Genomic DNA, 24,318 nt, shown 5'->3' with positions numbered 1-24,318 from the left:
CTCAAATTGCCTATCCTGTAAATATTGGACCGACCAAGCCTCCACAATCACATGAGACATTTTCTTAAAATAAATCTTTCTCTCTCTTACTTGATAGGATAGATGATAATGATAGATAGATAGATAGATAGATAGATAGATAGATAGATAGATAGATAAACAGATCTAGATAGATCTCCCTCTCTCATACTTTTTCTCATCTACCTATCTATCTGAGATATAAAGATGTTTGTTTCTGTTTCTCTGAAGAAACCTGACTCATACACTGAGCATTAAAATTAGGACTTGAAATAACCACACAAGCAAAAACAGATGCTTCATTTGGAAGAAGCTTTCCACTTCCTTGTACTATTTCACATGGTGTCGGAACAACACATTCTGGGAACCCTAATTTTTTTGGTTTTAAAGAGAAAGCAAGACAGGTTTGAGAGCACCCTTTATTTCTAATTGATTATATTTCCTTCCATCCTCAAGAATAAAGCACACATTCCTTTGGAGCAAACTGCTTACACAGGAGTTACACTTTTAGTTCACTGAACTTGCAATTAATTGAAAGTAAAAAGAAGTTAGTGTAATCACAAAAAGTTTGTCTTTTGGAACAAAGTTTATTATTGTAACAAGACACCATCTTGCATTTGTCACTATTGTTTTTATGCCAAAATGGGATCCATTGAACCTTGAAAAATCTGGCTTTCTAAACCTGGAAGCTGATTTTGTTTTGGGAAAGATAGAGACTGAAACTTTGGTTCAGAATTTTGCTATGTTAAACTTCCTGAGTAAGCCTTTTATTTACGTCAGTGTGAGGCAAAGAATATTTTCAGGAATGCAAGTGCCTGAGAAGCTGTGAAAAATGTGTTAATTGTGGCCTTTTATATTTTAATGTGTGTTTTTTTTTTCCATTTAGCATATAAAATAACATCATAACGCACTGGGTTGAGATACCTATTTCTCTACATCTGCAAACCATAACAAAAGTTAGGCATGGAGGCATTCTAAACAGACCTAAGAAAGTGTGGCTGGCATTAGTTTTCATACTGTTTAATAGCAAGTTTTAAGCTTATTAGTGTTATATTTCTCTTTTTAATCCCTAGAATTGTCTAGAAAGTCTTATTCAGTGTTTCAGCCTGGCCTCAGCAGTGGGGCTCTGTAATCCTGTTAAGGCCATTGGAACACTAGTTCCAGTGATTCAAAAGACATTACTTGTGCCAGAAAATCTGATATTAGCAGTAGCTTCTGGACAGAACAGACATGAGTACTATAAGCCTGACAAAAGAGTCTGAAATGGGAGCTACTCCTTTAAAATATGTATGGAAAAGTAGGGAAAGGTCGTGTTTTTAATTGACTTGGCTAGAGAGCTCTCCAGGCGTTTAGTGAGTATACGGGAAGTATCCTGGTGACAATATACTGACTGCCCTAAAATCAAGCATGGGACACCCATTAAAGGGAAGGGAATTTCAAATTTGGAGTATGAGTGTTGAGGGTGTAAGTCTTTTATCTTGCCTCTTCTGTGGTACCATCCTTATGGTGGGGTGGGTGCCAATGCAGTTCTGATAACATTAATGCAGGCCCATGAAATGAAGAAAGTAATTTGGGTTCAACCAGCAATAGGAGTTGACTTAAGAGTATCCGGGTCACATTTCAACATTAGGTGTACTTTTATGTGGAGGCTAAATTTAAAATTATGCAAACATTAATTAGCCTCTTTAAAACAAAAGGTGAATATTATGTCAGCAAGGAGATTACCCTAGACAGCATTACTGTATTATTATCAGTGTGGAGATTCAGTAGAAGGACAATGGAGATTTTCATTCTTAAAAGAGATACAGTAAAAGTTCCATTCTGGGGAGTGCAATGAGTTGAGTCATGATATATGACTTTTACTGTTTATATACTAGCATTCTGTACTTCTAATTTTTTTTTAACTTTGTGCACATTAAAAGATACTTAGAAAGTTAAGCCATAAACTTTAAGTTAAAATGAATCCATCCAATCTCCTTGAAAAGTAACTATGATCTGTAAAGTAGCAAATGCACTAGAGATGGCATTTTAAAATACTTGCTTTGTGAAGCACAGATCCCTTTGAATTGTGAACAGTAACACCCAATCTGCAAACTTACATTTAGCACTTTGCATTTCCTTAGTCATATGCAGACTTAATGATTTAACTAATCATTAGTGCATTGTTATACCTATAGAAGATAATCAATTAGTTGAATGAAAATAGTCATGGTTTGAAGTTCATTACAGTTCATTTAATCCCTACTTCATGAAAATAAAATATCCCAGCATGATTTCTACCCTCTCCCTCTTAAAAAGTAGTTTCAATTTGCTGTATGTGGAATATTTATTCTGACTTACAGGTAACTTAAAACTTAAAAACACATTTCAATTATATAAATAAGTAGCATTTAACACTTAAAAGTTTTATTTCAAATGAAATAGTCTGCAAAAGTGTTTACATTATTTATTTTCACCTATTTTTTAGAAACAGTTTGCTAACACTAAAATGCCCTCCAATATTCACATCTATATGAATGTTTATGTAAGTTTTTCACTGAGTTTGATAACAAGAATATGAATTGAAATGTTTTATTATGTGACATTAAAATAGTTCATTAACAGCTTACTGCCATATACTTCTGAGCATGTATTTTATCTGAGTTTATTATTGCTGATCTGAAAGCTCAAATGAAAGTTTAAGTAGTTCTCTGTGAGCTTTGGCTCAGAAAAAAGTGATGGCATTGCAAGCCATTTTAAGTTTAATCTAGTTCTTCCCTCTATCTTCTTGGCTTCATCTCCATCATATCTAATTGACGAGTTTTACTAATACATGTTAAAATACAGTGGAGAAACAAAGGTCCATTCTTCTCATATGTTTTAATGCATACTCCTGCAATATATTATTTATGGTTTTAGATATTTGTTTAATTAAATTTGTTACTTTTATTTAAATGAGAGATGTTTATACATGACTTTTTTTTTGTCCTCAATGATCCTTAAGCACAAGCCTCACTGGCTGCATTCGTTTCTCTATCATTCATACCAGCAGTGTTCTGAACACAGCAGTGAATTGTCTGTTTGAGAATACAGCTATAAGGTAAATCAGAATTTAGCAACACTGACACCAATTTCTGTGCTTTAATCTGACAGCATTCTAGGCACATATAAAACATCCAGAATGAGATATCTAACTATGTTCTCTGAAGAGGGGAAAACAAATCCAATGGTGCCTGGACAAATATCATGCTACAGTAATACCATGGAATTTGGGACAACCTGTCCACTTACACACACTATGACCCTAGCATTGCTAATATTTCAGGAACCTTCCTCTGTTTACCAATCCCCCAGAGTCAGACATATATTCTGCAATGGAACATAAATATCTCTTTTTGGTTTGTAGGCAGAATGCGTCTGGGGGTGGACACCTGCTAGTTTAACATTCTTTATATAGGCCAGACTGTAAGCAGAGGGATGTTCACTTGCCTCAAGGTATTTTTGATTCTCAAGTGCCACCTGCTCTAGAAACTGCAGCCAAATGTTATTTAAGAGAAGTGGTGAAAAGTATGGCAAAGAAATTCTGTGATTAGAGAGGACTATCTAAACACTGCAGCTACTCACTACAGAAAGTCATCTGCATCACTTTGCTGGGGATGAAATGGAAGGAAGTCACTGAGCACTGCTGGAATTCTCTTTGGGCAAGAAACTACTGTGTTCCTTCTACTTCTCAAAGCTAGATACAATTTTTGAGGACATGAGATTACTCTTATGTGTGCCCCAAGATTTGTGTCACACTATAACACTGAACTGCGTGGCTAGTGCATAATAATATGTGGACTTGACTAAGGAGATATAGCATAGTCTTTGAAATATCCCTTATTAGTTGTGCTATATAACACTGATCCTGAAGTAACATTACTTGTGACCAAACCCCAACTCTGGCACCTACAAGCTGTAGCACATCTGGAAGACTAGTTTCCTCAGTCTTTCTTCCAATTCCCTTTTTGTACTATTTTGTACTGTGCAGATGTGGAGAGTTTTTTAAATCCCATTATTTCTTACAGCAAAGACTCCAGCAGTGACTTAGAAACTGAGTTAAATGGGAAGACAGATGGTGGGCCATACTTTATTCATTTGGGTTGTGAGGCTCCAACAGGTGTTTTGTGGCTCAAGTGGCAATAATTCTGGCAACAGCTAAGGTGGTGTGATCCTGGAAGATAGTCAGTAAAGCTGCGTCCTGTTTTCCTGGCTTTCTGATTGTTGTACACTGGTCGTTTTGCAATGGTGTGATCCTGGAAGATAGTCAGTAAAGCTGTGTCCTGTTTTCCTGGCTGATTGTTGTACACTAGTCGTTCTGCAATGGTGTGATCCTGGAAGATAGTCAGCAAAGCTGTGACCCCTTTTCCTGGCTTTCTAGTTGTTGTACACTGGTCGTTCTGCAATATTGCTCTAGGAGTCATTTCTGGAGGGTCTTCCTAGAGTGATTCTCTGGCCCTTCCAGTACTTTTAAGTACCCAGTTTCCAAAATTAAATCAATTTCTGCTTAAAATGGTTATAGTAGTTTCTATTACTTTAGCTGAACCCTGACTGGAATGTATTTATGTTTATTTAAATAACTTCTATAAATAAACAATATTCTATTGTTGATTTTCTATATTTTCTATGCTCTATTTTGGGCACTATTTTCAACAAATTTTAAATAAATGTAGTTGTTAACGAGAAATATACTATTTCTTAAGCAAGTATCTTAAATTTCCATTCCCCACACTATAAAAAGAATCTTGAATTTTTCTGGACATTGGTGAAAAATTTTAATGCAGATATTGTACACTAGATATAATTGATTTTATTATATCAATCTATTTAGATATCCAACCTTTCCCAAGATAAAAATATTAACTGTTACTTATTCTAATTATCCTATTCATCATGTTTCATACTTTAGATATGACTTACAGTAACATTTCTTACGTTACTACTATGTCAGATATTAAGCTAGGTGTTTGCAGTATGACAATGTTTAATCCTCAGGAAGAAAGTGAGCATTAACATATAAATTCATATGCTAATAGTTGATGATCCTAAGAGAAGTTAAGGGCTTTCCTAATGTCACACAGTGAGTGAGCTGAATAGCAAATTGAGGAATTAGTGATATTTCCACTAGAACACACTGCTTTTTCTTTTATTTCTGATTGAGTAGTATATGGTCTGTATGAGACAAAACTGGAAATTAACATGATATTTTATTTAGCACAAATTTACTTTATGAGACTATAATGCCTTAGTATAATTAAAAGAGGGGAAGGTATAATAATAAAAAAGCATCGTGAGGTAGAAGAAAGCCACATTACTTCTATGATACACAATACTGCATAGGTTATCATATTGGCAGAAATAAGTCAAAAGGTAGTATTTATATTGTCGTCTATATCAGACGATCTCAGTACTCCTCAAATGGTGATGATTTAACCCCCACTCTCCTCACATGAGGCATCTAGAGATATTTGTAGTTGCCACAGCTGGCAGGGGGTTGTTCTTGGCATGTACTGGATACTGTTAAATGTCCCACAATGACCACCAGGACAGCCTCCCAAAACAAATAATTATTCAGCCCAAAATGTCAATAGTGTTGAGGTTGAAAAGTCCTAGAATATCTTCAAAGAAGGCTTTTCATAGTGAATTTGTAGATACGAGACACGGTTACACTCACATCTTCTGAAATGTCTGGTTATGCTGGAGGAGACAAGCTTCCTTTAACTGGGTCTTATAGTGAGTTTAAAATAAATCATGTATAAATGATTAATTAAGAAGAATAACTCAAATGAATATGAAATCTTGAGGCATAAACTGGCAAGGGCAGAACCTTTTGGGTTTTACATAATTTTAATCAAATAAGCCTTTAGGTTATCTCATAGCTAACCTACTTTCAGAATAGTATTGATAACAAACACACAGAGTCTATGTCAGTGAACCTTTGGGAAATGTGAGAATTTGAAAAATTTTTCATACATATGTGATGGTAAAAAGCATATTAGATTACGAGTCAAACATGTTTTACTTACATCCAAAAATTATTTGACTGCATTGCAAAGAGGAAAGGGTCAATCTACAAAATATGTTTTATAATAGAAAGAATTATTTGCTACTGAAGTAGAATCTTTTTAAAATTTATGAATTATTGAAGAGTGTAGCTGAAAAAGATGGAAAACTGCAATGGTACCATGTATTCTGTAAATAAACTCAGCAATTAAGGATGAAATTAGCCACCCAATACAAATATCCATCCTATTAATGTTTTATATATATGCATAATTTAACACTTCTTAAGATGCTCATTTAACAAACACTATTTTTAACAGATGAAATTGAGGTCTATTATAAATTCATTCTTTTTTTGCTTATGCTTTGCAATTTTTAGTGAACGATATATCATTCCGAAGCTGTATTATTTAAAATAACTTGCTTTCACATACAATGTTGTCTCATAAAATTTTGTTAAAAAAATGATCAGTGGCCGGGCGCGGTGGCTCAAGCCTGTAATCCCAGCACTTTGGGAGGCCGAGACGGGTGGATCACCAGGTCAGGAGATTGAGACCATCCCGGTCTACACGGTGAAACTCCGTCTCTACTAAAAAATACAAAAAACTAGCCGGGCGAGATGGCGGGTGCCTGTAGTCCCAGCTACTCGGTAGGCTGAGGCAGGAGAATGGCGTAAACCTGGGAGGCGGAGCTTGCAGTGAGCCGAGATCGTGCCACTGCACTACAGCCTGGGCGACAGCGTGAGACTCCTCTCAAAAAAAAAAAAAGATCAGTAATGGAGGTGCCAACACTAACACACAATTCACTATGGAAAGTTACAACAAATGTTTGTACTTCTATGTATATCGACTCTATTTAAACATTGAATTTTGGGGTGTACAGAGGTGATTTTTCTTTCATACTATAGTCATTTTCTTACAGTTCTTTTTCATACTTTTTGTATAAAATACCTTACCCCAAATTTTACTTTTATTATGTTACATCTTTTACAATATTTGCAAACAACCCTTACCTGCTGCATACACAACCCAAAGCCAAAGTCAATCTTTTTGTCACCTATCAAATATATAAACCTCCAGTTACTTTTTAATATCATTGAACATTTTAAAAATTAATTGCATACAATTCTGAGTCCATATTTTCAAGAAGACAATACTATAAGCATGTAAGTTTGCCATGAGATATTCGAACTTCTACTTTAGATATATAATACACCTGTAACAAATGTATCACACCTAAGCATAGGATTTATTTTTCTATCTGTGAGAAGATAGAAATAAAACTGTAACTAAACTTTCCCTAATGTCATTAGTCAACATCTCTTAAGAAGTACATGTCTCAGAATTGTGATATAGGCAAGAGTGTAAAGGTACAGAAAGAAAAATATGTCAGCAGGCAAAGTAGAATAGACTATTTTACCCTCCCTCGTTACAGAAAAATGGTTATTTACTAGAAATTTGTTTAAAATTCATCAAGATAGATGTATAAAAATATGATGAGTCTATCAATCGATCTGTAAGAACTGTAAGAAAATGACTATACTGTGAAAGAAAAATCACCCCTTACACACCAAAATTAAATGTTTAAATAGAGTCAATATACATAAAAGTGCAAACATTAGTTGTAACTTTCCATGGTAAATTGTGTCACATTAAGTGTTAGCACCTCCATTACTGATCATTTTTTAAAACAAAATTTTATATGACAACATATCAATTAAAAAATTACAACTTTAGCTCTTTTCATGGGGCACTGCAGATAATTTTAAAGTTCATATGCAAATAACTTTATAATATTTTGTGTAAATACTGTTTACCCAGATATCAAACTAAATAGACACTGTTTCCCTAAAAAGAGATTTACCCTAAAATATGCATAATTACAACTTTAGGAAGAATTTGTAATTATCAAGGATAGTACTGCAAGAATATACTTTCTATGCTGGTTCAAATAAAAAACACCATAACTCCCATACTCAGTAAGTTCCTAACTGAATTTTGCTACAGATAAATCAGAACATGTTGTCTTCATCTATTTCCAGAAAACATTAAACCACACTCTCAACAAGCTGTTCTCATTTATAATACAATGCATTTGTTGTGTTGGCAAATAGGAAATCCCAGAGTGAGTGAATAAACAGGAAGCTTCATCAAGTGTTAACAATCCCCCAGGACCCTATTTGTAAAAAAATGGCCTTTGCAAGAACATGTACAAATGTGCAATTTCATATTTGGCACACACGCAAAAAAAACTTGTGAATTTTATTCCTAATCCATTAAGCAACTTTATGCTTTTTCACATACACAAACTTGTTATCCTGGGTACATTTATGAGTATTATATAGAAAATGTATGTGATATATGTGTATATATACATCTATTTGATTATATTATATATGTGTGAATATTAATCATGTATTATTTGTATGTTTATTACATAAATAAGGGATTCAACAGCAGTTCTTAGGGATTGCACAATGAGCTGTTTATAGAGAATATCAGCATGTCATAAAATGGAGTGAAACTAAGGAGGGTGGAGTGGTTCACTGCCATGGTAGCAATTTTTAAAGAATACTAACATTTGCAATACTATTTAAATAACAGAAAACAATATTTATCAGTTTGGAATGCAGTTCTCTGTAATTCCACCACCACCCTAACATAAAACAATAAGGTCTAGCAGCAGTGTTAGATCACGATTAAGCTGGAACACAGTATTTTCAAAATACAAAATAAAACAACTCTATATTCCATAATGGCACCATGCGGGTTCTAGACATACTGTGAATATGTCTAAATAATGGAATATATTGAAAACACGTAACATTCCTGGAATACTTTTTTAAAATATTTGTTCATTGTTGTCCATGTCATTAAATTTGTTTCATGCCAGACATTTTATTTATTTCATGCCAGAAATTTTATTTAGGGAGCACTAGTCAGTCTCCATGTGAAGTTTCTTAAGTCGATAAGAATTTCTTTATTTAGAATCATAGACCCTCAGATCTTCTGTTTTAATTGTTTCTGTCTCTGTTCATTCTCATGCAAATTTGGCTATAATGAAATAATGGTTTAAAAACCAAATTTGACCATTATAAATGAAAAGTCCCTTATGAGTAAAATCATTTCCATATCAGTTTAAATGAATAGTAGATAACCTTGAGATTGTATTAGTATAATTCACGTAGGTGTATATAACATGTAGAAAGAAAACAAAATCCCTCTAGGACCACATGAGCATACTGAGAAATATATTTTGTTTTAAACCGCATAATTAAAATTGCTTTAAAAATGTTCCGGATCATAAAGATGAGAAATTGCAACTACAGGTGGTCATTCATATGGAGATAAAGGCAAATGTTTTGGGCATGGATGAAGAATTCAATACTAGATAATAAGTTTTCAAAAAGTTACAAAGAAACATAAAATTTTAAAAATATAATAGCTTCTCACAGGTTTTACACAATAGAATAGCTCTGTGGGATGACATGGTATAGGTAAAGAAGCCTTACCCCATTTGTATTCTCAGCTTAAAATAATTAGTCTTAAGTACGAACAAATCATCAGAAAGGATGAGGTAACATATTCTTTTATACAATTGATTTAAAAGATGGAATTCTGGTCGGATGCGGTGGGTCACGCCTGCAATCCCAGCACTTTGCCAGGCCGAGGCGGGAGGATCACAAGGTCAGGAGATTGAGACTATCCTAGTTAACATGGTGAAACCCCGTCTCTACTAAAAAAAAAAAAAAATAGAAAAAAATTAGCTGGGCGTAGTGGTGAGCGCCTCTAGTCCCAGCTACTCGGGAGGCTGCGGCAGAATGGCGTGAGCTTGCAGTGAGCCGAGATCCTGCCACTGCACTCCAGCCTGCATGACAGAGCAAGACTCCATCTCAAAAAAAAAAAAAAAAAAAAAAAAAAAAAAAAAAAAAAAAAAAAAAAGAGGGAATTCAATAGCTTCTTTATTACAATGTCTGTATTCAAGTTTCTGAGCATTGAACACCTATAAAAGCAAAAGGGAAAATTGATTTATTTGGTATTAACTGCAAATGAAAAATTAGAGAAGTGAAGTACAACCGTTGGCCTGGGGGATGATTCTGTTTCAGTTAGCACTGTTGCTGCTTCAGTCACTTTAAGAAATAATGTTCTTTTATAGTTATGTATAAAGCACCTTTTTGAAACTAGAAATCTATCATTTATTTTGTTTATATAATCTGAGAGGTAATGTTTGAAGAATGGAAAGGGATTGAAAACATATTTCTTCCTTCAACCTCAGAAGTTGCTGGCTTGTTCATCTCTTGCCTTGAGGTTTCTTGATGATTAGCAATAAGAAAGTAAGAAAATAAGAGTATTTCCAAGCCATCACCAAAGAGGTTTCCATCTCCCCTATCATCTCCATGACCCTCTCCAGTCCTAAGTAAACATATATTTAAGTAAATACAGTGTGTGTCTTCTATGCTAACTTCAGAGTCAAGCTAAATTCCCTAGGTAGACTTCTCCTACTATTATGGCCATGCCTACTCACAAAGATTTTGGAAAAATCCCTAGAGTTAAAGAGAATTGAAAAAAAGATCAGCCCAGAGCAAAACCTAAGACATTAAGACTGGGGTAGAAAAAATATACAAGCCAACAAAACAGTCAAATAACGAGAGCAACAAACACTTGAGCAATACGGCAAATAAGGAAAGATTCCTGGGACCCAATAATTAATTGCAGGCACATATTACTGGAAAGTGAAGACCAAATGGCTCACAAAATTGAGATTATTTGAACTAAAATTAATCTGGGGTGACTGTATAAAGATAAAAAATTAGCAGGCACCTAATTCTATCATCCACACTATGTTAGGTTAATAACTATGTTATGTATGCTAGTGGTGGGAATTGCAGGTGTTGGCTGTTCGTCATTGGATACTTTTCATTTGCAGAGTTTGGATTTTATAGAAGAATTGCTAATAAAAGAATGAGGATGACTGCCAAATTAATTTCAGGACAGCATTTTCATCATAAAAATATTGGTAAAACAATTTCATTTGAAATTATAAAGTCATCTCTATGATTTTAAAAGACTTTAACTTCTCATTTGATAACATACACATTGAGTTTCAAAGTGAGTCGTATCTTTCTCCTTAAAAATATTTACTAATGATGATAAAAATTTTATGGCTTATATAAAAGTCAAAAGTTACTCCAACTTACTTAGTTCTTAAGTCTTTTATCACCACTATATGTCACTCAAAAACAACTTCAGTAAGGAATCAGTTAGGTTGTAAAGAGTGACATCTAGGAAAACATCAAAGTTATGAAAACTTTATGAAAATGGTATTGCTAGAAGAACTCTTATGATCACACCTCATTCAAATTTCATATCTATCTAAGAAAAATAAACAAATATTACTGTGCAAGAAATAGAAAAAGCTTCATCCTTACTGACAAAAATTGAACATATAAAATAAAAGGCTACATGGGCACATGTATTTCAGTTACTTTTGCCTTTCAAAATTAAAAATATTTTGATTTTAAAATGATTCACATACTCTAAAATAGCAATAACAGAATAATGCAATTTGCATAACACTCTATCATTACTTATAGTATGCCACGATATGTACAGTTATAAAATATTATAGAAAATGTGGCCAAATTAAAACAAATTTAGTCCATAAGCTATATATTGAATTGCATATGCTTATTATTTGTAAGTAATTTGTAAATCACATTATTATGAAATTTCAGTCTTAAAATACAATGGAATTTTCATTATATTTATAAAGATAATAAGGAAATATTATTACTATAAAGGGATATACACAGAGCACAGATAGGGTATTAAATGGACCAAATATAGCAGCTCACGTTTACTATATTCAAAGTATGAAGTAATGAAGTAAGATAATAAGGACTATGTTAATTTTGAATGTTTTTGTATTTCTCACATAAAAAAATTAGATTTTTGAATTGGACTCTTAAATTATTGAAAGTAAATAATTATTTTTCCCACCAGAACAAGGTAAGAAACAACAAGCTTAGGAGATTTAACAGTGGTCATACGGCTAGTGACACAGGAGAGAACAGAAGCCAGGTGTCCAGACTCTCAATCCAGAATTTTTATTACATTCCGGTGTCCCTCAAAGACCGCTTTCCCAACAAAATAAATAAGTCTGGTTTGCGAATAGCAGTGACACTAAATTCTTTGAAAAATCTACCAAGACTGCTAGGGATAGTCTACCATGTGATGTGATTCCCTTATGAGTCATTAGAGAAAGGTATGTTTGTGTGTGTGTGTGTGTGTGAGAGAGAGAGAGAGAGAGAGAGAGAAATAGAGAGAGAGAGACAGAGAGAGGAACAGAAAGAGGGAGAGAGAACGCATTTTATGAAGAGACAGTGTTGGAAATGGCAATTTTTCTATTACTATTTCTATATTATTCCCTGACCTTTGCAAACTCCAAGAACATCTTTTTTTTTTTTTTTTGCATTAAACTACAATTACAAAACAAAATTTGCAAAAATATGAACAGTTGTATTAACTTTCTTAAAAAGTTTTTAGCTTGTTATATTGAAGATGTAATGGAATCTAGGTGGATACATATTATTTATTACTGATTAAGTATTTACTACTGAAACAAAAAGTTCTAACTACATTTGGCTTCTATTATTTCCAGGAGGTAAATTTAGTATTTTTTGGCAGAAAGTACACTCAGTAGAAGCAGCATCATACTATGACACAAACGTAAAACCAGATTTCAAGTTCTACCTCCTTGGTCACTAAGGCATTGAGACAGTTTTTCACAATCCCTGAACCATTTCCTCCATAAATTGTGAGTAGTGTCAAGAATTCTGAAGGGTCAGAGATGTTTATCCTACTTTAAAGCTATCATGTCAGCCTGTCACATTTTCATAAAGATTGACAGGAGACACAAGACTCTTTAGTCAGACACAAAGAACTTCATTATTTATTGCATGAGCTTCATGTCCTCATAAGTTCTCCTTCTAACCCATGAACGAGTAAGATGATCCCAAAAGGCCCAGAGGGATGCTGCTGTAGGCTTGTCTCATAACTGAGGATTCCAGAACTTAGAAAACCCCATCTTATAAGAGGTATTTCTCCTCAACATTTGCCCCAAAGGGAGACTTTATTTTGATTATACTGGTCTGCACACAAATCTGACTTTTTCCCTGGAGGGAGGCACTGTCTGTCTCTCCTCCAAGGCCGTTTGCTTTAGAACATTCTTGAAAATACAGGGACAAAAGCTGTTGCAAGATATGTAGAAATGACAATGAAAACTGCCCCACAACAGGGGAGTAGCACCATCTCGGTGAATACTGACAGCAATAATGTATAAATAATTGCACTTACAGTTAGAACTGCGGCCCGGCGCGGTGGCTCACGCCTGTAATCCCAGCACTTTGGGAGACCGAGGTGGGCGGATCACGAGGTCAGGAGATCGAGACCATCCTGGCTAACACGGTGAAACCCTGTCTCTACTAAAAATACAAAAAATTAGCCGGGTGTGGTGGCGGGCGCCTGTAGTCCCAGCTACTCGGGAGCCTGAGGCAGGAAAATGGCGGGAACCCGGGAGGCGGAGCTTACAGCGAGCCCAGATCGCGCCACTGCACTCCAGCCTGGAGGACAGAGCAAGACTCCGTCTCACAAAAAAATAAATAAAGGGAGAATCGCAATTTTTTATATAATATTAGTTATCACCTGTATAAACTTTAAAAAAAGCTTTCATATAATGACATGCTAAAAATTAAAAGCATTTAAAGTTGATGTAAAAGCCTAATTTATTAAGTAATTCTCAGTAAAGCCTGACACCTTAAACATATGTGTTTCATTTATAAAACAAATAAATCAACAAGCAGTGGTTGACTGTCTTCAGCGCATCTACATCTTTGATAAAAAGACTCTGGAAGACACATAGTTCATCATAAGTCATCATAATTCATATAAGTCAGATATAAATTGACTCACAATGTTTCTAATTCTAAAAGGGAAAGCCAGTACCTTCATATACAACTATTTGTTCATAATCTTTTGTCATCTTTTTCAAAGTCTGAAAGAGAAGACAGAAGTAAACATTCTTTCTAATTGGTTGTAGAAAAAAAAACAAGCAAACAAAAATAGAAAATAAATGTTCGTATGTTAGGATCATATTGTAGGAAGAAGGAAGATGACATGAGAATACACAGTCTATCAGTAAAATGAATGCAACTAATATAACTAAGTCTCTAAAATGAAAATAATGATCTGACACACTCTTAGCAAACTATTAAATAATTATTTAATCTGACCTTACAATTATCTGGATAAGAATCATATTTCCTTTGATGAGCACGGTAAGTAAAGCATGAAATATTTCCCATTTGCTACAAGACACAGGTTTTTAAAAACTCAGGAGTGTAAAAATATTTTAAAAAGCTAAGATTGTATTATACAATATAATCACTTTGGATCATGATAATGCATTCCATTAAATATTTGCAATGATGTTAAATCCTTTTAAAGATAGCATATATCGGCAAAGAGCAGGTGTGGAACATTTGGGAAAGCAAGACAGAAAGTATTAAAGTACAGCAATAAATTATGAAACTTGTACATCTGAAAAATGAATTGCTGTCCCCAGAGTGTGAAGTATAATAAACAGAAGTGCTATCTAACAGTAATAATTTGAAATTGAAACACAATAATAGTCAATATTCACAAGTTGTATGAAATAAGATTTCCAGAGTTTTGAATAAATATGGTAGTTACATAAAAATGACTAAGCTAAATCTGGAATAGGTTTGGAAATTCTATATATGTTTAAATAACATTATTTTACAAAGAGTTATAAATGTATTATACTAATTTTATTAATATTACTCTAAATTCACTATTATAATGGTTAATGTAATGTGTCAACTTCATCGAACTAAGGGGTGCCCAAATATTTGAGTGCCCAATATTTGGGTAACATTGTCCAAATATTTTGGGTAAACATTATTTCTGGGTATGCCTCTGATGGTGTTTCTCAATTAGATTAACATTTAAATTGGTACACAGATATCCCTCCTCAATATGAGTGGGTATCATTCAATATGTTAATAGCCTAAATGGAACAAAAAAGGAAAGGAAGGGAGAACTGGTTCAATCTGCCTGACTGCCTGAGCTGAGACATAGACCTCCTGTCTTCAGATTTAGACTTAAACCACCAAGTGTTCCAGGTTCTCTGGCTTTTGGATTTGAGACAGAATGGTTCACCCTGTTTTCAGGCTTTTGGACTAGGACTTGAACTACACCACCGGCTTTCCTACGTTTCCAGTTCACAGACATCAGACTGTGGAACTTTTTAGCCCCCTTAACAGTGTGAGACAATTCCTTATAATAAAGGTATTTATATATATATATGCACATATATGTTCCTGGTTCTGTTACTCTACAGAAACCTGAGTAATACAAGCATATTCAGTCCTTTTACATGCTATTGTTAAACTTCATTAATAAATCTGGTTCCAAAGTCACATTTATGTTATTGACTAATTTAAAATTTAGTTGCTTGACCAAAATGTATTTACTTTTCTCTATTTAATCATGCTAATGACAATATACACCCTAGAGCAAAATAAAATAAACTACATCTAGTTAATACAAAAGTTATAATATCCTTATTCCTTAATAGGTATACAGCTTTGTTAATTGCTTCTTATATACCAGAGTTAGTAGCAGTGGAACCACAAGTGGAGAGTAAGAATAAAATATGAAGAAAAGAGTTTTTGGGCAAACAAGATAAAAACAGTAATCTTGAAGTTTAGGGAGAAAAGAGTTTCCAAGAAGATGAACAGATTAAAGTAGTAAAATGTTGCAAGGAAGGCAAGTAGGGAGATGTTTAGAGGTCTAATGTATGTATTTGGGATTAATTCCAAATGACAAGGTCTAAATGAATGAATGAGAAGGAATGGAAATAGGTAGTTAATGACATTTCTATTCCATTCAAAGTTGCTCAGAAGAAATCGCTTTGGGTCATCCTTCACTGCTTTTGTTCTTATACTCTATTCAATTTAAGAAAATATTGTCACATCTGACTTCAAAATATATTCAAAATACAACCACTTTTCACTATCTGCACTGTTAATAACCTGTACTAATTCACCATTGCCTTTGCCCAGATTAAAGTAATACCCTGCTATTCAGAAACCTTGCTTTGAGAGTTTCACCCCCTCGATCCACTTCTGAACCCAGGTTCCAAAACATTACTGTTAATAAATAACCCAGATACTGTCACTCCTCTGCTAAGTCTCTTAATGCTTCATATTTTTACTTTGAGTCAAATTCCCCTCCTTACTATGGTGGACAGATAGCCCAATTACTTCCTCCAATTGCTTCCACTTTTGTCTTCATCCTGCCCTAGCAAACACAGAATTGCCTAACCACTCAGTGATCCAGCCAGCTGCATGTTTTAATTACAGGCTTGAACCCAACCCAGAGCCTTGAACATTCTCAGGCACAGATAAAGTTGTTTAGGCCTTTTGCCCCAAACACTGAATTATCAACCAGGTTGCTAAACAAGTATAAACACGCCCCTGCCCTGAGACACAATCATTAAACCCTTATATAACTTCCATTCTTTTATATAACAACCCTCTCCTTCCAGATATACTGGAGTACAACGTCACTTTTCTTACATCTGTCATGAGGAAGCTGAAGCCCTCTGTATGTTAAGTTTCCCTAATAAATGCTTTACACTGATCAACCTGGCATTTAGTGCTTTTTTGGAATCAAAACTGGCCCATCTCCAGACAATTTGGTGCAGTCCCTTGCAGAAACTCCCTTGCTACTGTTTTTAGGGTGACTCCAGTCAAGCGCTTGGACAATCAGAACATTTCAACTGATTCTCCTCAGTCCCCATTACCTCTGAGACCTCATCTCCTATTAATTTCCTGCTTATTCTAGTCATTCTAACCTCCTCAGTTGTAACAAAATATTCCTAATTCCCTGCCTCATATCCCCAACAGAATATAAGCTCCACGAGGGCGTGAATGTTTATGCTATCTCTATAGCATCTATAATCAATCCTGTTAATGAGTACACACTTTAAAAATATTTGTTGGATGAAAGGAGGAAGCAAATAAGGAAACATAAATGGAGGGAAGGATTAATGGATGAGGAATAGAATTAGGAAAAAGAGAGAAAAGATAGGGAAATTGCTTAATAGGGAAATGTGTCTACAGGGATCTAGTTGTTATAACACAAAATTTCTATTGCTCATGTTGTAAGGTCATATTTATATCCACTTAATTGGCAAATACTTTTACATTTTAAGTTCTGTCTTCTAAGTCTCCTGATCAACTTGTTAAAATATTTCCCTTTTTCTTGATCAAGCTTATAGATAAAATTAACTTTGCATAATTTAACATCTAGAAACCACCCACTGCATGTACCTAACTTTTAATATATCTGATAATACACATCCAACAACTATACATCCAATACTTATTAAGTTGTGTCAAGTATTTTGATATTTTAGAAATAAGTCAAGAAAAAAATGCTTTTCTAAAGGATCTTATAATATTATAATAGGAGAACAAGATATGCACACATACATCAAGGTAGAATACAATAATGTACAAATTAAGATAAAGAAAAAAATAAATTCCAGCAAAGCTGAGATTAGGGGTTTCTAAACAAAGAGAAACAAGGGCATAATATTCTCACAAATATCTTATTCTCAAATAAAACATTTGTAGATTTGGGACAACTTGAAAATTATGTAACTGTGGAACTAGCACAACATTTTCAGGAAGTCCGAAATAGGTAACAAGATAATTTTCAGTAATCTATTTTTGTCAGAGAGGATTGTTTAAATCAAGCATAAAAAATACATCTAATAAATAGATTTTTCAAGATAGCTTTATAATGTTAAATGTAAATTAGGTGATAAACCTAGGAATGTATTATATATGAATTTACAGGTTATGACTACATTAGTGAACCAATATATACAATATTAGTTATCCTTAAGAGTATTTTACTCCCAGTATTGGCTGGGTATGGTGGCTCACACCTGTAATCCCAGCACTTTGGGAGGTTGAGATGGGAGGATCACTTGAGGCCACGAGTTTGAGACCAGGCTGGCCAACATGGTGAAACGCTGTCTCTACTAAAATTACAAAAAAATTAGCCAGGCACATGCCTACAGAGCCAGCTACTTGGGGGCCTGAGGCAAGAGAATCACTTTAACTTGGGAGGTGGAGGTTGCAGTGAGCCTAGATCCTACCACTGTACTCCAGCCTGGGTGAAAGAGCAAGACTCTGTCTCAAAACAATAAAATTTTAAAAAAGATAAAAATCTTATTTTATTCCCAGTATACATGCACATTAATAGGACACAATTGGAACAGTAAACTAACGTGATCTCCACAATATCTTGATAACATTATTAGGAAGTTAGAAATTCATATTTACTTTGTCCATAGAGAATTAAATTTGATTGCATAGGTCATTCTGCCCATAGTGTCATGAAGTAGCCCAGTTTAGAAGAGAGAAAACTTGAGGTCAGAAAAAAGGGAGTAGGCAAGGATATCTTCTAACAAGTTCAGGAGGAGCGCGAGCCTTGGAAAAAATCCCTGAAAATAAGCATGTTGAAAGTTGAATCCTTATGGAGTTTTTGCAACTAAGCCTTCAAGCCATTCATGAAAAAAAGCAAACAAACAAAACAAACAAACAAACAAACAAACAAACAAAAATTGGGTTTGAATGAAGGATGTGACGGTGAAGATGTGATGGTAATTTTTTGAAATGACATTTCTTTAATTAATATGATACTACTAATTGTGCATTTTACTATTACCATAGGGTAACTTGTAACTACAATAAATGAGAAGAGTGATACCTACTTTTCTCTGATTTTATAATAATCAAGTATAAAAATAAGATACATGGAATGTTAAGCCAATTGTGATCTTCCAGATAAGTAATTTATGGTGAATGTAAAATTAAAATAGGATTATTTTAAAACTGAAAATGGAATCTAAAGTGCATAATGCAAGGACTAGAGAATTTTAAAGATCTATGAGTAAAGTTATGACTAATATAGAGTGGAGTAGAGCTGAATGATTTTTTTTCCATATTAAACAGTTGCGTTGTTTTCTTCAAGTTGTTCTTGAGATGCTATTTATCTCTGAAGCAAAGAGACAGGGTAGCTAATTTCTCTTATAGCTTCTTTTTTTCTGGAAAAATAATAAGACATTAAAACAATTCTAGCTTCTACAATGGTTAGCTACCACTCCTTTAAAATGTGACAATCATTTTGTCATAACATTACTCATTTAAGAATAAAGACTAATAACCAGTGTTACTAATCAATCTATACCCGTAAATCAATCCATATCTGTAAATTATCTGCTTTGGCACTGATGTAATACATGTAGAAAAAAATTACCATAAATTAAATTACATTGAAATGTACAGTTCCTACAACCTAATTTGTTGCCTAGAAACAAAATCTTGAAAACAAAATTTTGATATGCATTGATTAATTGCTAAATTTCTTTTGTACATGCAGAATATATTTTTAACATACTACTGCCCATTTAATGAGAAAATATTTAATGCAATGGGAAATATATGTTTTCTGTAAGAAACTCTATTTTATGAATCAAGGTAAGGAAAGGGAAAAATAAGAAAACCTGTTTTGTTCTATGTAGTAAAATATAATTTTGGTTTGTATTAAACAATGGAAACACTTCCTTTCACTCAGATCTATGTTATCAAACTTGCACAAACGTACTATATAAGCTTTGATACTCAATAGTAACTTGTTAATTAAAAAAGTGACATTGTGGTTGAAATTCCCTCATATTTGATCTAAAATCAATGCTTACATAAGTCAACTTTTTAAAAGGCAAAGGAATATGAACCAAATATTTTTAAGTAAAAACTGAAAATATTTTAGCAGAGATTCATTAGCACATGAGTAACAAAAAAAAAAAAAAAGAATATCATCAGCTTAAACTTTTGTAGTTAATATAGAAAAAAGAATTAATTATATATTATATTTCAGTCATATAGTATCCATTTAAATAAAATAAATTATAAAAGTAAATTTCATATGCATATTTTAATAGTTGAGTTTTAAAGTACTATTCAATGTCTGCATATTTTGAAATTCTGCACAAAGAATGTTTTAATTTTTAAATTTGATGAAAAATCATATGTTTCATAAAACCATAACTTTGTTATATAAAATCTACTGAAATATCTTCTAGGAAAAAAAATTAAGATGGTATTCAGCACTTTAAGTACTAAATAATTTTTGCCATCACAATTTATCAATTGCATTTAAATACTTGTTAATTCATCACCTATTCCTGTTTCTTTTTATTGAAATATGTATTTAAGTATTACTGAAAACCATGGCAACCACATCAATGCCAATGATGATTATTAGTTTTGGGGGAATTTTTATTTTATTTTATTTTATTTGAGATGGAGTCTTGCTCTGTCGCTCAGGCTGGAGTGCAGTGACTGGATCTCGGCTCACTGCAAGCTCTGCCTCCCAGGTTCACGCCATTTTCCTGCCTCAGCCTCCTGAGTAGCTGGGACTACAGGCACCCATCACCATGCGTGGCTAATTTTTTGTATTTTTAGTAGAGATGTGGTTTCACAGCATTAGCCAGGATGGTCTTGATCTCCTGACCTCGTGATCCACCCACCTTGGCCTCCCAAAATGCTGGGATTACAGACATGAGCCACCGCGCCTGGCCTACTATTTGGGGAAATATGAAAAATTTAATCAGACTCAATATATAACATTGACATTGTATATATACAATGGCAATTTAATGCCTAAGCCAACATTTATTCTAGTTTTTTATTTTATATAAGATCTATATAAGATTAGAGGGTTTTTTTTTTTTTTTAACTACTCAAAAAATAAATGAGGATTTCCTTCAAGCCAAGATGAAGTAAAAGACATTTAACTTTATTTATTTATTTATTTATTTATTTATTTATTTATTTATTTACTGAGTTGGAGTTTTGCTTTTGTTGCCCAGGATGGAGTGCAACAGCACGATCTCGGCTGACCGCAACCTCCGCCTCCTGGGTTCAAGCGATTCTCCTGCCTTAGCCTCCCAAGTAGCTGAGATCACAGGCATGCTCCTCCATGCCCAGCTAATTTTATATTTTTAGTACAGATGGAGTTTCTCCATGTTGGTCAGGCTGATCTTGAACTCCCGACCTCAGGTAATCTGCCTGCCTCGGGATCCTAATGTGCTGGGATTATAGGCGTGAGTCACCACGACGGGTCCGAGATTGAATTTATAAAGCAACCAAAACAATCAGACAGTATATAAGAAATAACTTTCTTCAAGAATGAGATTTAGGGACTGAAGGACAGTGATCCCTGAGAGATGGAAAACAAATGAGTTAGATCTATGAATGCATCAGTTATTGCCTTGGAGAGTTTCCAGGCTGTAGCACAGGAAAAGTAAACCCAGACAGAGCTCAGCAAACTTCCTTTATTGAGAAGAAAGAACTGTGAGACTGGGATTCTGATGCAGTTTGCAAGACAGTATCAGAGACAACGGAATTTCACAGAGAAAAAAAACCCAATATTTGCAACAGGGCCTCCTAAAGTATTCAGCAAAGTACTGATCAGTCCAGGAATTTCAGGTAAGTAACCAAGGAAGAGAAAATAACTATCTAAAAAAAATTAAAAACCTTAATATCTGGTATCGCATCTACACGTAACAGAGTGACTACTTTTATTAGCTAGACTTGAAATCTCATAATTTACAAGGCACCTACATATAATGTTCACAATAGATTTGCCTTAGTGTTGGAGAATAATTTGCCCAAGATTGAACATTGCTCTAATGTGTCTAACAGACTTTAAAAGATCATAAATGATGAAACAATTTCCAAGTAACTAAAGTACTTCTAATAAGAAAGGACAAAAATATTATAGGATTAAAAATGTCAGGCAAACAACAACATAAAATTCACACTGTCTAACATCCATTCAGTAAACACATTACACAGAAAAAAAGCAGTAAAATAAAAACCGCAATGAAGGAAAATATATCAATCAAAATTGACTCTGAAATAAAATTTTAGGATTAGAAAGCACATATATTAAACACAATTATCATTGTATTTCAGATGTTCAATAAGTAAAGAGATATAGAGGATATATAATTATTATATTAGAATACAAAAGCTGAAAAATGCATAAAATAAGATTAGCAGTTGACTGCACTTTTAAGTAAAAAGGATCAATGTCTTGAAGACACAGTAATAGAAACCATCCAAAATGAAATATACAGAGAAGAAATAATTTAAAATAATGAAAAAGGATAAATGAGCTTGGGAACAACTTCAACAGCCCTAATATAATTGTAAGTAGGATCTCCAAAATAGGAGTGGGAGAACAAAACAAAACAAAAAAAATTACTTCCAGAAATAATGAGTAAAAATGGCCAAACTTTATAAAACTTTAACTCCACAGGTCTTAGCCAGCAAAACGAATTAACTGAAACAATTAAAAACAAACAAGCAAACCAACAAACAAACAAAAAAACTACTTAATTTGTCCAAAAAGAGACAAAAAAAAAAAAAAAAAATCCAAGCACAAGATGGGCAAAGACTTCATGACTAAAACACCAAAAGCAATGGCAACAAAAGCCAAAATAGACAAATGGGATCTAATTAAACTAAAGAGCTTCTGCACAGCAAAAGAAACTATCAGCAGAGTGAATAGACAACCTACAGAATGGGAGAAAATTTTTGCAATCTATCCATCTGACAAAGGGCTAATATCCAGAATCTACAAAGAACTTAAACAATACAAGAAAAAATCAAACAACTCCATCATAAAGTGGATGAAGGATATGAATAGACACTTCTCAAAAGAAGACATTTATGCAGCCAACAAACTTATGAAAAAATGCTCATCATCACTGGTCATCAGAGAAATGCAAATGAAAACCACAATGAGATACCATCTCACACTAATTAGAATGGCAATCATTAAAAGTCAGGAAACAACAGATGCTAGAGAGGATGTGAAGAAACAGGAACACTTTTACACTGTTGACGGGAGTGTAAATTAGTTCAACCATTGTGGAAGACAGTGTGACGACTCCCCAAGGATCTAGAATTAGAAATACCATTTGACCCAGCAATCCCATTACTGGGTATATGCCCAAAGGATCATAAATCATTCTACTGTAAAGACACATGCACAGTATGTTTACTGCAGCATTGTTCACAATAGTGAAGTCTTGGAACCAACCCAAATGCCCATCAATGATAGACTCAATAAAATGTGGCACACACACATGGAATACTATGCAGCCATAAAAAAGGATGAGTTTATGTCCTTTGCAGGGATATGAGTGAAACTGGAAACCATTATTCTCAGCAAAGTAACACAAGAAGAGAAAACCAAACACTGCATGTTGTCTGTCACTCATAAGTGGGAGTTGAACAATGAGAACATGTACACAGAGAGGGTGGGGGCCTGGGGGAGGGATAGCATTAGGATAAATATCTAATGTAAATGACAAGATGAGGGGTGCAGCAAAACAACATGGCATATGTAGACCTACGTAACAAACCTGCACGTTGTGCAAATGTACCCCAGAACTTAAAGTATAATAAAAAAATAAAAAAGAATACTGCACTAAGGTACATTATAAACATATTTATCAAAACTAGTGATAAAGAAAAACTTTTTTAAAAAACCAGAGAAAAACAGCACATTGCCTACAGAAGACCACTTGTGTTATAAATGACAGCAGATTTCTTGTCAAAACTATGTAAGGCAGAAGATAGTGGAGCAAGATCTTTAAAATACTGCAAGAAAATCAACCTAGAGTTCTATAACCATTTAAAACATACATTAAAAACAAAGACAAAATTAAGAGCTCTTCAGACACAGAAAGGCTGAAAGAATTCACCACTGGCAGACTCAAGATATGCTGAAAAAAAGTACTTCAGGCATAAGGAATATTATAACAAATGGAAATACAGATATACATAAAGGAATAAGGAGGAGTAGAAAGGGTAACATGGTGGGGTATATGTAAGATTTTTCTCATACATATGTTATGACTTTTACAATGCACATTTTATTTTAGTTCAAACAACTAATTATTTTTTTAAAAAAACAATTAAAATGTAACAATAAAAAAACACTCCAATAGTCAAAAAGAAGGCAGAAAAAGAGTAAAAGGGAGATAAAGAACAAATAGGACAAATAAAAACTACAAAGCAGGGTGATAAACCTAAATGTAATTATA

The 24,318-nt window shown here is 33.7% G+C and overlaps 1 protein-coding gene across 2 annotated transcripts in view; it reads right to left on the bottom strand.

Moving 5' to 3' along the window:
- The window catches only part of NEGR1 (neuronal growth regulator 1), an 896,443-nt gene that overhangs the window by 723,060 nt on the left and 149,065 nt on the right, over positions 1-24,318 (bottom strand). The window lies entirely within an intron of this gene.

Source organism: Piliocolobus tephrosceles, chromosome 1 (genome assembly GCF_002776525.5).
Source record: "Piliocolobus tephrosceles isolate RC106 chromosome 1, ASM277652v3, whole genome shotgun sequence".
Classification (NCBI taxonomy): domain Eukaryota; kingdom Metazoa; phylum Chordata; class Mammalia; order Primates; family Cercopithecidae; genus Piliocolobus; species Piliocolobus tephrosceles.
This window is presented reverse-complemented; position numbering and strand designations above follow the sequence as displayed.